The following is a 16,440-nucleotide window of genomic DNA, read 5'->3' as shown; positions in this document are numbered from 1 at the left end:
TTTTTTTTTTATATTTTGTCACTTTTATTTGATGCCAATTGTAATTCATCAACAAATTGACTAAGAATCGAATCTAAGACAGTTGTACATACAATGGGAAAATCTAAAAGGACAACGAAACTGATACAGTTCTTTCGGTTGCAATAAATTTACCGCGGTGGGAAATAAATAAAAATAACTTAAGTCCTAGAAAAAGACTAATGCATTTTCTATCTTAATGTCGCCCACGTAGCTATAATGAATGTTCTTAAATAAATCATAGTCTTTGGTTGATTTCACCCACAATTTTTGGATGTACAATTTTTGCCAAAATAGTCGCTCTATAAACATTTATCATATAAACGACAGCGTGTCTGATTGCTATTGTGTGGTGTACAAGCATTTCGTATAAGGCCAAAACAGTGTGCTGTTCTGCTGTTCTGATAACTTGGGTTTCAATTAGGGTAGGTAGGTGGGTAGGGATTTTTTCGTTAAAATCCCTGTAGATGTTAACAGTTCCATCGTCATATTGGATTACTGGTTGACATTTTTATATGTTTGTTTGAATGTCATAGAAAATAATATGGAGGTATCTTCTGGTTCCTCAATGTAGAAACTGCCAGTCATCAGAACTTTATGAATCATAATTCTTTGACAGCAAATTATACTGTTAAAACACAGTCCGGTTTCAGACCTGCTTGTCTTTGGTGGTGCATGGTTACGTCCATGGGTGGTGCAAACTGCCGGTCGCCCGCCATTAGAACTTGAAATGCATCAACGGTTTTCTTGGCTCTCGTAATTCCTCAACTTTCGCAGTCGCTCAAAATAAAAGTGAATACAAGTCACAAAAGTGAGTGTATTTCACGTTTAAGTTCATTGTAGCGTCGTCAACTTGATAATTGCCTGCTCAAACCACGTTCAAGCCGCAATACTAGCAAACTGGACTCGAGTGCAGTGTTTTATGCATTGTTAAAAACCTTTGTTGTTTTCCTCAAGAATTTGTTTGAAAGTGCGTTTCCGATTTATAGCAGACAACAACGATCTTTCCTTGTCGTAATCTCATTTAACGTACGTGATGACGTACAGATGCGTATATCTGGCCGCCATGTTATTTGTAACGTATCTGCAACGTGAATGACGTCATAGGTTTTGCGCTAGTTCTCGCGTGATTTTCTCTTTATTTCTTGCGTGCTTGATTATGCGGGTGTTTGCTTTCTTTTTTTTAACTTCCGCGTCTACATACCTCTAAAAAGTCTAAGGTCGGCGGTAAAAATAGGGTAGGTCGGGTTATCGGAACAGCACAAATATTTTGTTCGGCCTAATGTAGTATGCAGGCAAAAACGCATTTGGTTACCGAGGCTATGACGACGGAATGTTTGTCTACATGTTCTCTACAGGGTTGTTCTCTGAATCTTCACTCTACCTCCTTGGCACGACGGATGGCTGTTACACAAACTGTACTCAGTGTTCGATAAACCATATCATGGACGCGACGACATATAAAGAATTCGCCGTCGGTGATAGAATTACAGTTCGTGATGTTGAAGGCGTAATTCGACTACCGATAGAAGTTATGCTCAAAGCATGTGAGTGTAACCATTACACCATATCCGAAAAATGCTATATGAAGATTCGCCAACATTTGCACATTACCAGTTAGCCCCATTGCAATGTACCGGTGATTGGAATACACTGAATGTTATGCATCTTCTGAACATTGGATAAATCTACTTAGCTGTTTGAATGGCAATGCACCCAAGAGTCTAAAAAAGCAAGAGTCTAAAAAATAGAATGAACAAAATAGACAAAATATAATAAGATTGGGAGCCAGAGCTTTGTAAATATTCTACAAGCTCACATTTCAGTTTTTATCTAACTTCATAAAAGAATGACAACTGATTAACAAGTTCGCTACGCCAAATATGCCAAAGACAGTTATCGCCAGTTTTTTTAAAAAATAAAGCGTCAGTTAATGCCTAATGTAAATGATAAATGAGGAACAATAGGAACCGGAATTTTCGGAAATACATTGTCGAATTTTGTTGATAACTTTGCATCAAAAAGAGCCTTTGATATGTTGTGTTCAGATTGCGACACGAAAGAATGTTCGGGCTGTGGATCTCCTAGTTTTCTAACGGACACCACTGGATCCATATTCAGTACCAACTTCCTGACGGGAGATGAGCAATACTACGCGGAGAGTTACTGCGTGTGGACCATTATTGCACCAGCCGGTCGATATATCCACCTGAACTTTCACTCCTTTGACTTGCCCGACAGCAGTACGGCGACCACATTCGCTGTATCAGTTACCTAGCCCTGTACAACGGCTCAGAAGTGAACGATGATCAACAGCTTGGTCAATTTTGTGGGTCTCAGATTACCACTTCTTTCATCTACCTCAACGAGTTGACTGTCGTGTTTTCAACGGATAGAGCGGGTGTTGGAAGAGGGTTCAATGCAACTACTACACGACAGGTAAGGAATCATATACTAGACGTCAGCATATAGGACAAACTATTCAGAGTTCTCAAAGACACTAAACCTTTCTGCTGATCTGCAGCCGGCTCGAAAGTATATATCTGATTGGTCGATTGTCACTATTCACAGCAACTTAGGGAGTGCATTTGTGTTATTCAATACTAAAGTTGAAATCATCTCTCTTGTCATATCGCCTAATAGGGGGATCATAATAGATTCAAATTTAACCAGATATGAAGCAGAAGAGGCCGTTCTGTAGTTTCTTCAATCTCCTTTTCTCGAGGATAATTCATAGTAGCGAGCTATATAGCATATAGCGAGATAGTCACTGAATTTAGATTTATTCATTGAAATAATATCGTCTATTATCTAAATGCAAGCATTAACATTCCGACTGGAGGGGAAGGAAGTTTCGCTGTGCGATTGACTCCCCTGTCTTTTTGACGTCATTACGATATATGGTGTTTCATCCTGCATCTTTCAATATTTGCTAGCTTATAGAGGCTGCTATTTCCCTATCACGTCAAGATGGCAGAATGTCTATGTCTGTGCAAGTATTTTGCAATTTTAGAGCTTAAAACATTTTCTATGTTGATGAAAGTATATATGCTTAATTGAGCGCTTTTCTAACTTGTGGATGTCTACATATGAAGCAAGAAAAATGTCCATCTCGTTTACGTTGGCTTTGACACAGTACACACATTTTAGACATATATCAGTATATTAATATTTATGTTGTCCATTTGGAGTTTACTCTTGGTTTCGTCAGAGTGCTCGACCCTGTACAAGAACTGTAAACGAAATCAGAAAGGTCGTGATGACGACTGTTCCTCAACATTTTGGCCGCATACACTTGTTTTGTCATAGAGTCTTATATCTACAAATGTTTCATCATTTCAGGCTGTATGCTGTCAGAGTGTGGACACGACATATACCTCAATTCAGAGTGTGGCTTCATAAATTCCCTTGGCTATCCCAACCCGTACCCTCCTGAGTCAAAATGCAGTTGGGATATCCAGGTGGCGGACGGTGAGTCATTCACTTGGAATTCCTGGATTTCAATGTCGGTGACTCAGATACCACCTGTAGCAGTGATTTTGTACGAGTGTCCGATGCCAACAGATCCGCTACAGTCTGTGGATATGATAACCCTGGATATTTTATATCGGCTACTTCACAAGTGTACATAGAGTTTCAAGGCGGACAAACTGGAACAGGGGGTTATGCAGGCTTTATTGCCAAGTACTCAGCTGTTCCTTATCAGCTACAATTCCCTATCGATAGGCAGGAGGATCAACGTAAGTTATGATTTTTAACATGCCATTGTCGTATTGGTCAAAGTTCAACACGCGCAATATCAATCTCTCTCTCTCTCTCTCTCTCCTCTCTCTCTCTCTCTCTCTCTCTCTCTCTCAGAGTAGAATTCACCGTTGGGACAGATTTTTTTCACAATAGTTTTTTTCTGATTACATTCAGAATTCACTTTTTGGACAGATATTCGGACTCTCGATTTTTTTAACAATAGTTTTTTTTTCTGATTTATATTTGCGTGAGCTTTTTGAACGACTTATATGTGAGAAAATCCAAAAAATTAAGGGTTTTGGTATAGTTACCAAGGGATGGCACACATTTTGAACTCCAAATATCGATAGATTTAAGGTATGGTGCTAACAGTTGCATCCTGAATATATTGCTGATTTTTAAGAAAATGACTGGACGTTTCCTTGAGGAAAGTATGAGCAAAAGTTTAAGTCTTTCACTTTGGTGGCCCATAGTACCTTAATATGATATTGCACACTGTACAAATATTGCTCCGTTGCATGGTTAATACTTTATGTCATAGTCTCTACACATGTCAGTTTGTCCTCTATATCAAAATTGATTGAAAACCTTTGTTGTATTTCAGACTACGAGTGTGAAAACGATTCGACTCAGTTTGGAAAAGACTGCTACAGGTCAGTCGGGAGGAGACTGGACTGACATGGAACCAAGCCGAAGGTAAATGTCGCCAAGTTGGCGCCAATCTGGTCAGTATTCTGAACCGCGAAGAGTTGAACTTCATTATCTATTTCACTGTCAAGGGTTTGGTTACATGGCGACAGCAAAACTTACATAGGTAAGAATTAAGCGATTATTGAGTTTGAAGGCACATATAAGATCTTTTAATCCATAGATTATTTTCAGTAATTCTGGCACCGTGAAATTCCTTTCTGCCATTAAGTACACTATCAAAGGATAGGTTGAAGATATAGGTTAAAATTCTTCAAATAGAAAATTGGTAGAATTCTTGAGTGGCCAACTTATGCACCAGACAGCCACTCTTCTCAAGATGCTACACCTTATTTTAGCTAGTATGTGTAACCTCCATAAATGTAATAACCTCATAAAAGTAATAACCTCCATAAATGTAACATCAACCATAATTGCAATAAAGTGCACCAGTAAATGTAATATCAACCATAAATGTAACAAAAACCAACCATAAATGTAATAAAAAAATCACTCATAAATGTAATACTTGTCAACCATAAATGTAATAAATCTATTTTATCGTTGCTATTGAGGAATTAGCCCTTATATATTCATCTATGTAATAATAAGGAAAACAACTCCACACATTATTCATATCTAAATTATTTGCGTTTAGTGTGTTTCGTATATTTGAAAGTGTATTTTATGTTTCCCTGTTTTGTGTACAAAAGTGATTGGCCATGGCGAGACACAGCTGTAATCTGAATGTCAGTGCAGTCTCTACTCCAGAGTGGAGGAGACGGTATAACACTAAGATCCTTTAACGCCGTTTTTTTTCTAAAATTTGCCTTACGGTTCTTAATCAGTCGCCTCAAATTCGTCTTCAGAGGATAAATTTGTGAAAAATTGATAGAGTGTCTGTATTCCTATATTGTCTCACTTGAAGTTTATTCCTTCACCGGGATGTTAGGATGTCTAATTTTGTTCTACTGTTTTCAAGGTAGTGTTCGTATTGTTTTTACTCGATTGAAATATAGATAATATTCTCGACAACATGTTTTGCGTCTTAAGTTTCTGTTATTAGGTTGTATATTTCTCTTTTATTGTTCGGAGTCATCTGTCATAAACTTTGTGTAGTATAACTGGTTGACGAGTTATTTGAGGCTTCCGTATTCTAACGGTTTGATCAGCACCTCTTCGTTTTCTGATAGTGTTCTCAAAGTATTCTATTCTGAGTTTCGGAAAGGAAACCTAGTTTCAGGAAAGTATGTTACAACATTACACTAGTGTTATTAAAGTTATTATTTACTCAGGGCATTGATAAACAAATGATCACATATGCAAGTTCAAGTTTGTTGCATTTAGGGTGAGTTTTATTACATTTATGGTTAATTTGTGTATTACATTTGTGGTTGAGGGTTGTTACATTAATGGTTGACTGTTTTATTACATTTGTGGCCGATTTTATTACAATTGTTGTTGATATTACATTTGTGGAGATTACAGTATGCGCCTTGGAGACAGATATTAAGACCCTCAAATTTGTTGGGCTCATTTTGAAGTTCACAGAGTTACAACTAAACGGCACCTTGGTACATTTTACGCTATTTTTGTTTGTTTTCTAACCCTCAATTTCGTAGATGGAAAGCATGTTATTCTTGAGTGTATTTCCGATTATTTTATTGGCTGTTTAGGTTTGTCAGACGTAGTCCAAAGTGGTAAATATCGATGGACAGATGGAAATCCACTGAGTTATTCCGACTGGTATGTACACTTGCAGTACCTTCCTATCTTCAATTGATAATCATACCTTGTCCCAGTTCTTAAGTACAAGTTGGAGGACTCGCCTCTCCCCGATGCATCGTCGACCACGGCCGGCTGTGGCGGAGCCTAATGCGTATCTCCCGCTAAGCCACTGACAATTGCCGTAGTCTCGGGTTCCCATTGTCTCGAATATTGTGCATGAAACACTGGACCTGATGACAAATCATAATCAACAATTTAGAGGCAGTCATTTCAAATGATTTAAATGGAAATGTAATAGTTTAACTAAGGTTCTTTGGCTTTATAATTCATCTTACATTTATGCAGATTTTAAGCTACTAAAAATTAAAGATAGAATGCGGTTGTGCGACAGATATTCGGATTCTCAAACTTTGACAATACTATTTTTGCCTACCACTTGTGGGAGCTCCTATCGAAGTTTATCGAGTAAACAAACTTTCCATTACCTGGCAATGTTAAAATCAGGAATGTTATTTTCTATCATAGATATAGCATGGGAATTGAGTTTATTTTGAATTTCAAATATCATTAACGACAGCAATAACCATCAACCCAAAAAGTTGAAACTACAACATGTAGTATTGTAAGCGGACTACAAATGTTGTGGAACTGTTCTGAAAGTCATCGCAAGCATAGCTGTTATTAAGAGCATTAATCAATAATCCAGAAGAAAATGTTTGTTGTATTAAATTCTTTGTTTCTTTGATAGGGCAAAGGCCAGATATGATGACGATTACAACCAACCGGTGGCGCTATATTTGAAGCGTGTTCTGTCATTGATATGGCTGATTTCCATCGCACCGATCAGTGGCATGATATTCCGTGTGTTTTAAATACAGTTAAACACTTTATTTGTAAGAAAGCCGCCGCAGGTTCCGGAGAACCAGACGGTGACTCGTATGTCGGTGTATCTAACTACGGCAAGTATTAATTTTGATACTTTTGATAACCATGGTTTTCCTTGGAATAATTGTATGCATTTAAATGTTTCAGACATAAAAGGTCACTTGATATGCCTACATTTATCCGATCGCAATTTTGAATTATCATTTTCCGTTTGCTTATGTGCCTATCCGCAACTTTCAACCATGATAGTACCTTCTTGCAATGCATCAAAAAAGTAATTCATTTCTTTATCAGAAATTTAAGATTTCTTAGCAAAGCAATGCAAGAAATATTTGGATGATATGAAACTCTGAAACGACCAACAGATTACAAGAATATTTTATCATACAGGTGTCATACAAAACTCTGTCACCTGAAAACGAAATGACAAAACCCATCGCCATTGCACCAATCGAATGTTAATACATGTACGTATACGTGCATTGAACATCTGTGACGTAATTTTTCACAGCTTTTAAAGATTCTTCTTGGGGAAGACACGAAAACATTTGTTTCAAACCAGAAAAAGAAACATTGGAGCAGGGGAACAGTGCTCAAATCCAACACTGGTTTTAAGGAAATAACCGACAAGAACTACTGACTGTATCCTACTATCTCAGCCACGTCTGGTCTATAAACGTAACTGGATATATACTGCTTGCGAAAGATACCACGCTTAACGATGATGTCATCTCACTGATCGGAGGTGATTGCACAACGGCCGCAGACGACAACTACAAGACCGGATGTTACATTGGTGTGAATATATATATAAGCCCAACGCAGACGTCGACCATGCTAGAGAATGTCTAGGCATGGATGCATCTGATTGGACAGTCGGATTAATGAATTGTGACGAGGAAATTATTTTAGAGATGTGTATGACACAGGCATCAGGTAACCGTTGTTTTCTTTGATCCATTTACGTACTCATGAAAGTCTTAGGTATTTGTAAATACGGCAGAACGTGTGGAAGACTCGTTAAGTTGCTTTTCATGTAAATCGCATCGTTTGTAAATGAAATACGAGAAACTAACGTTTTTTTCATCTTTACAAGATTTTCCGTTTTTAAATGTAGAGTATATGTGTTTATATATTTCTCAGTTTTGATTGTGTAATGTTTTCAACAGAGCACACTGGTTTAAAATTCAATGCCTGTTTTGGTCACCGAGTATCTTGATTTCCCTCCGTCAGTAATGTCTACTTATTTGCAGTAACGACACACACGTGCGGCGTCCAGCCGTTTGAATGTGCAGGCAATGATGAGTGCATTCATCCTGTGTATGTATGCGATGGAAACACAGATTGCATCGATGGCTCTGATGAAATAGGATGCAGTAAGTGAAGAAAGACCTCCTCTACTTGAGTTGATAAAACGTGTGCAATATACAAGAAGTGAGAAGAAACTGAAGAATCACCATCTTAAACCTTTAGTTAATTTTGTAAAGTTGGTAAAGTTGTTCTTTTGGGCCCTTTTCTTTTATTACTTTGAAATTGGTGGCACTTTATCACATGTTACTTGAATAATGATAATACTCACTATGTAATCGATGAAAATATTTATTTGTCCTTCAGATATGGCTGTAGCTTGTCCGACGAACACCTTCCAATGTGAAAATGGAAAGTGTGTGTCGGTGACGTTTTACTGTGATTTCATCGATCACTGTGGCGACAACAGCGATGAAGAAAATTGTGGTAATGTTTCGTAGTTTTCACTGAGTAAATTGTACTATTATAAATGATAACAATCGAAAAGCATGTCAACATATATTTTCTTTGTCATCACAATGGCAGCTTCTTCACGATTTCATGACGTATGTTCACAGTACACTGCCACAATCTCTGAAACTAGTAGCGTTTGTTGATCAACTTTGATTTTTAAAGAAAATTGTCCTAAAGAATTGTAGTTACGTTGCGCGTAGATAAAATACACGTAACACATAGCGACATTAGACGTACCCAAACTTAACACATCATTGGGGTCCTACGAGGTCGACGACAATGCAATGCAATTCATGATCAAAGTACATCTATTTTTTCCAGTGTATCCAAACTGCACAGTGGATCAGTTCAAATGTGACAACAACCAATGTGTGCATAAGTCAAAGTATTGCGATCTTATGGAGGACTGTTACGATGGATCTGATGAAAGGTTTTGCGGTAATGTGGAACCATACCATACGAACTCTTAACATTGAACTTGAATGAAAACTAGGGATAAATACATTACATTCTCTACAATGTAAGGATTTAACCACGCGCTTTTGTATTTACCTCTGCTGGCATATTTTCCAAATAATGAGTTAATGAAATTGAATGGTCCCAAATTTTGAAGGAAGACTCGTACAGACTGATATTTCGCATAGCCCTCTTATTACCAAAATGAAGCTTTAACCCTTTCACAACCATGGTTTGCCCCAAACTCATTGTTATCAACGGTGACTGTGGACCTGTTTACAGGGAATCGGGGTGAACAGGTTAAGGTAGAATGCGCCCCCGGAACAAACATTTGGACTTGCAAACTTTTATAAGTCTTGTTTTGTCTACCACTTGTGGGGGTCATTTTGAAGCTCATTGAGTAACAGAAGTTTTAACCAGTTCATTTTTATGATACTCGGAAATATTATTTTCCCCTGAAAGAGTTGATAAGGGCAGGCCGCCGTTTTGAAATTCCAGTACCTGCAAATATTTGGTAACTAGTCTCTCTAGTACCGAATTTTGCATAATGAGCCCTGGTTATTTTTCTCGATTTCGAAATGGAATGTTTTCAAGTTCTACATAGAAAGTTTCTGTAAAGGTTTAAATCTTTCAATTTCGAGGCGTGTTTGGCCTTAATAAACCCACTTTTGCGAGATGACTCAGATACCCTATGTTTACTATTCAACCCTTGCAGATGTTTGTAAGGGATTCTTATGTTACTACGTTGAATGTATACCCGAACATGCGCGGTGCGACGGAGAGCTAGATTGTGCAGGCAACGAAAGGGAGGACGAAACGGATTGTGACTACGGTCGTACTGTCTCTAGCTCATTAGAAAAAGTCGACATGCCAATTGAGAGTTTTGGTGTTGAAGAATTCAGATGCGTTAATGGTCCCAGCGTGGACCGCAAGTGGATGTGTATCTACGATTTTGATCAGTATGGCTATCAAAGGGGATGTCGTGACGTCACCCATCTCAGGAATTGTGGTATGCTTTCAACGACCCTCAGATATTAATTTATTTATTAAGTGACTCATTATTTATTTATTTATTTATTTATTTATTTATTTATTTATTTATTTATTTATTTATTTATTTATTTATTTATTTATTTATTTATTTATTTGTTTGTTTGTTTGTTTGTTTGTTTGTTTGTTTGTTTGTTTTACGGTTGGGTTATTCATTAGATTATATAAGAAGGACATTAAAAGCTCTATTAAGCCCACACTTTGATTTATCTTCCATGATTCGTCTTTATGTTATTTCATTTACAACAAATTAGGTCAAAATGTGTCCTGTTTTTCCTTTTTCAGCAGAACCTGTACGTGCTCAACATTATCAACTGATTTTAGTCCCGACTAGAATTTCTTTGTCTGGTGTTAAATTTCATATTGTTCATAAAGTACTAAGTTCACATTTTTCACAGAGTATTAATTTCAAGGCCGACACTTAATTCAAAGAACGTAATTCAAAGAAAATAATAACATGGGCAAACATTATTAAAATTTTATTAAAGAATGCAGCTATTGTCCCATAACTGTCTTCTTCACAACGAAAGAAGAACATGTGATTTGAAGCAAAACGAACGCCTAGAAAAATTAATTGTCTATCATTCTTCACCATTGTTTTTCAGAACTTTTTAGTTGTCGTGATGATATGTTTAAAGCCGCACTTTTCAATCCCTGGTTCTCGCATTAGTGGAGTTCTCCTCCAAGTCAAACACATGGCCAGTACGATGTTTGATTTCTATAACATTAATTACACAAACTGATTTCAATCTTTTTTCACCTTTTGCTAATCCTGCAAACAGAGCTTATATAACCGTTTGATTGACGGTCAGTTCAAATTGCCAACGGTCATTTATTCCCCAGCACCCCACACTCGAATTTCCTTAAAAACGTCTTCCAGTCATGTTAGAATATGAATATAACTACGGAGTTCGATCGGCAGCAGCTTCGTGCTGACCGCTTGGCAGTCTGTCAGCGTTTATGCGGTCGGAAAAAAACTAAAAAGTGGCATTTTCTGGAGCGTGTGCCCTAATGTTACCTGCTTGGTGTCCACTTACACAATGAACGCCGCCATAGGTTGGCCCCTTTTAAAGGGAGGCTCCGCCTTTAAGTGTCCTGATGCATACTGTATACCGCTCCATAGGCGATGTGACGGTGTTTTTGACTGTCCACGTGGCTCTGATGAAGAGTACTGCGGTAAGCGATGTAAAGTTGAAGTGGAAAACACGAAATCCTTTGCATTGTGTCATTAGGGAGAGCGATTTCCGTCGACGTAAATAGCATAAATTATTTGATGCAATCGTGACAACTTTTCAGTATGATGTCATTCGTTTATCAGCTGAGATTCCTTATCTTCCATGTAAGACGTGTATCAGCAGTTGATTTACTGTTTCATTCCCCGGAGAGATTAGAATTCTTGTTTTTTGGAGCGTACATTTAACTTTCTGGTTTACGTTTTTTACTTCTTCTTTCTACTTCAACCTTCTACTGATAATTAATATATGATGAACCTATTGAACATCAAATGGTCCCATTGTCATAATTCTTGCACCCTTATATTAATTTCTATCTATGAAAATAGATGAATTTTTCCGAGAGATGAGATGCAACAAAGTAAGTTATTTCACGACAAAAAAGAATGGAAATTGATAAGCACCGTAAGACGTCATCTTAAAGAGAGCACGAATTGATGACGTAGATAGTGATCGTGTCATTATTCCGTCATCTAAGCCATTTCAAAATATACAGTCGCACAAGCCTTGATGAGTTTGTTTTTCTTTATGAACGCAGGAGTTTACCAGTGCCCAGGACATTATCGTTGTCATGGGGAGCAAAACTGTATACCGGTATCTCAGAATTGCGATGGCGTCAAACAGTGTCGGTACGGAGATGATGAGCTGCTATGTGGTATGGGAGCGTAAACTTTGTCCTATCGAAGGAAAGGGGCCGGAGTAGGCAAGACACGAGAATTAGTCTTATCAAGGGAACTAAGAGCAGCGCAGAAGCTTATATGCCCAATATTGGGCATCCGTACATTACAATGTCACAAAATCTTTCACTTTTCCATTAAAAATGTAACATTTTCCCTTTTCTACCAGGTCTAATCTGCCCCTTGGAATGTACTTGTCATGGATCTGCCATTGATTGTTCACACCAGTCGATGAGTTCCTTTCCGCTGATTAATGGTCAGGATATCAAGAAACTGTGAGTTACCCTACCCGTGCACCGTTTTTCTCGGCAGAATTAGTTCAACGCTATCGTTAATTCACTAATTACTTAAGTCCCTTGTCGACGGATGAATTCTGACTCTCTTGTGAAATAATCGGCATAACTTGAACTAATGTTTTGTGAAACAAACTAATGAGAGAGATAATAGGTATACTATTCCCACAACGTGCGTTCATGCTGTGTCACAACCAACAAATCTCATCATTGACGCAAAGTTACATCATTAAATTATCATACACTCAGATGCACTGTCTTTTGCCAACAGGAATATGGCCGGAAATGACGTTGAGGTTACGGAAGTCGAGTTCCGCCATTTTCAATTACTGGGAGAACTGTAAGTAGTGAATAGTCTACTCGTTGCACTTCTATTTCATCCCCTCACGTTTTCAGATCACCATGTTTTCGAATCACCTTGTCTTCAAATTCCTATGATTTAGAATCGTCTTGTTTTCGAGGCACCATGTTCATGTTTTCAAGTCACTATGTTCTCAAGTCACCATATTTTCATGTTGCCATGTTTTCGAATCATCATATCTTGATATCACCATGTTGTTAACTCAACAGGATTTCGAATAACTATATTTTCAAATGGCCCTGTGTTAAATTAATCATGTTTTCAAATCACAACTTCTTCAAGTCACCATCTTTTTAACTATCAATTTATTTTTCATTTTACTGCTTGTGAATTACTCCAACCAAAGCGTGACATACACTAATTTGCCACGAAACGGAAATGATGACTATTTGACTGGAGCAAAGTATAACGACAACGTAGGGTATAATGATTTCTGTGATAATGTATAGCTTGTGTCTTTCTAAACTTTTTTCAGAGATCGTTCAAATAATTTAATAATTGAGATACGCCCAAGACAATTTGAATTCCCGAAAAACCTGTACTTGTTGTAAGTATGCCCATTAATAGGTAGCAGACATTTGCACTTCTGATAAAAAAGCCTACACTAGCCAAATGAGTCCTTTTAGGACATTTTCATCACTTTTCAGCTTTATCAAATAGGTGCATGCTGTCAGTGCTTTCCCTAAAATATGTTTAAGTAAGCAGTATTAGCATGACGAACCTGCTGCATCGTGTACAATATGCTCTGTTATTGTCAACACATATATTTTAGTCCCTACTTTGCAGACACACGGACTATGTTGAAAAGTTGAATACACACACACATATATATATATATATATATATATATATTATATATATATATATATATATATATATATATATATATATATATAATATATATATTGTTAAACACTTTGGGGAAGAGCAAGAAAGTATACAGAACATACAGAACATAAAATTCTAAAGATACATCACTTACATCCCATAACACGTTCATAAGAAGAACAACAAAGATGTATTTTCTGGTTTCTGTTGGTATGGATTAATCTAAGTTTACGTCACTTCCATCTAAGGTTTTCCCTTGTGCATAATTTCGCGTGAGGTGTTATAGTAATGAATGTTAGAGAAAATTATCGTCAATGTTGTAGCTCAATCTACAATTCTTCTTTGGTGTAAATTTTGAATATCAAGACGTGATTTATGGGTTAAGCACCACAAGCGACCATACCAACTTTGATTTCAATAAACCACTGTTGCTAAATCTGTCCTTAATTTTTATTAATTTTAGAAACCTTGGAGCTAACAATATACGTACTATTGAAGCAAATACATTTTACGGACTGCAAAATCTTCGAATGCTGTAAGTATAGAGTCGATAAAGTCGTCTCGTTCTCAATAACTTTAGATTTTAGCCTTAAGTTAAAGACGTCAACTAGCCGGATTTAAAGATAACTTTGTGATTGAAAACCTGGTTTTCTTGAAGGAATTGTAGGAGCTTACATCAGGCGCCACTTTCCAAAGGTCAAATTTTATAAACATCCCTGGCAATAATTCTTTGAATGAAAAATAGAATACTATTAACTGATGGAGAATTTTTAGCCAAAAGCCTTCTGAGAAAATTTTACCCGTTTTCTTTAGTAACAAAGAATACAAATTTAGTCAGCCCAAACAGCAGGTCAGCAAAGTGTTGTAGAAATTTTACTTTCTCAGTACTTGTCCCCTGGGCAAATTCTGCCTAGAAGGCATTGGCAGGGTGGCGTTGTCTCAGAACTCTGGTTGTTTATCATTACTATGAAGCAAACAAATGCCACGAATGTGAGCCCCTTGATGTAAACGACATACTTGCATCATTACATGATCCATTATGGCAAGTGGCAAGAGAACATCTAATTATACGCATTTGCATTTTCTTCGCAGAATCTTAACCGGAAACAACATTGCTTTTATTAACGATGGGGCGTTTACAGATCTACATAATCTTCACGCACTGTAAGTATAAAGGTCATCATCTTTGGTGTTTCTTTAAAATATACTTTTACGACATGATTACACTATTTTCTTGTCAATAGTTAAATGATCATTGTTATTATTTTAATACTAATTTTAAACATTTGCAAATGAGAGTCTTTAAAAATCAAGCATCAAGCAATCCCTACACTGTCATGATAAGTAATTCATAATTTTTATTGCGATATTTCAAAAAATGTGAATCGAATGTAACAAAGCGTTTGATTGTAACTTAAGATGTTTATCCAAATAATTTAGAACCTACATTTCAACAAATGACATTTATCAGTTTACAAATGACAATGTCAAGTTGTCAACTGATAATTAGATGTTTTCAGAGCGTTAAGGTTCACACATCTACAATTTCTCCCTTCTGCAGGTATGTTACAGGAAATTTGTTCCAGGCTGAAAGTTCTGAGCTGTTTGTACCGTTGATAGGACTCGCTGAATTGTAAGTATCATGTCAATACTCTAAATGCAGTCATTCTGCCATAATCCTTGTTTTTAATTGTTTTTTGCTCACGTGTTGACACACGTGAGCTAATGTCATAGCGATGTCTGTCTGTCCATGTGTGAGTGTGTGAGAGTATTTGTGAGTGTCTGTCTGTCTGTCTGTTTGTTCACACGATAACTCAAAAACGCCTGAACGGATTCAGGTCAGATTTAGTAGACAGGTACAATATGCTACTTGCAAGAACTGATTAAATTTTGGTTGGTATGGCTTGCATATTTATGAAGTTATGCAATATCGTTTGTTTTCATATAATGGTTTCCCTATGGAGACAATAATGACAGTGTCAACATATATCAAGAAATACTGCACAAAATCTCATGAAACTTTAATAATGTGAGCGTCATGTAAATTATCTGCTCATTTATATATTTAATGAACTTTTGTAATAAGTGATATAACTCTAAAATTCCTGCGGCAAATTTGATGATATGTACAACAAATATTGGCAGTGTCAAGTTCATGAGTAGCTCATTTGCATATTTTATGAACTTTTGTAATTAGCCATATAACTCCGAAATAATTGCACCAAATTTGATGAAATCTGCTGCAGATACTGATCCGACAGATAACTAACTTGGTGTAAAGCATTAAGTAGTGTGAAGTTCATTAAGCGTTCATTTGCATATTTAATGAACTTTGTAATTTGATGAATATTCTAAAATTAAGTCACCCAATTCGGTGAAACCTGCTACAGATATTGATCGGATAAATATCTAATTATACTGAAAGGAATTTGCCAGTGTCAAGTTAATAAATAGCTCATTTGCATATTTTATGACGTTTTGTAATTAGTCATATAACTCCGAAATAAATGCACCAAATTTGATGAAATCTGCAGATACTGATCCGACAGATATCTGTGTTGTAAAGCATTTAGTAGTGTGAAGTTAATTAGAGGTTCATTTACATATTTAATGAACGTTTTTATGAGGTATATAACTCTCAAATTACGGTACCAAATTTGGTTAAACCTGCTGCAGATATTGATCCGATAAAACTTAATTGCGCTTTGAAACATTGAGTA

General features: G+C 36.7%; 1 protein-coding gene across 1 annotated transcript in view; it reads left to right on the top strand.

The window, feature by feature from the left end:
- Positions 1 to 16,440, top strand: part of LOC139131254 (uncharacterized) — a 283,792-nt gene that overhangs the window by 309 nt on the left and 267,043 nt on the right. The gene's annotated exons all lie outside the window — the stretch shown is intronic.

The sequence above is a fragment of the Ptychodera flava genome, chromosome 4 (genome assembly GCF_041260155.1).
Source record: "Ptychodera flava strain L36383 chromosome 4, AS_Pfla_20210202, whole genome shotgun sequence".
Taxonomy (NCBI): Eukaryota; Metazoa; Hemichordata; class Enteropneusta; family Ptychoderidae; genus Ptychodera; species Ptychodera flava.
Note: the sequence above shows the minus strand (reverse complement) of the source record. Positions and strands in the feature narration are given on the sequence as shown.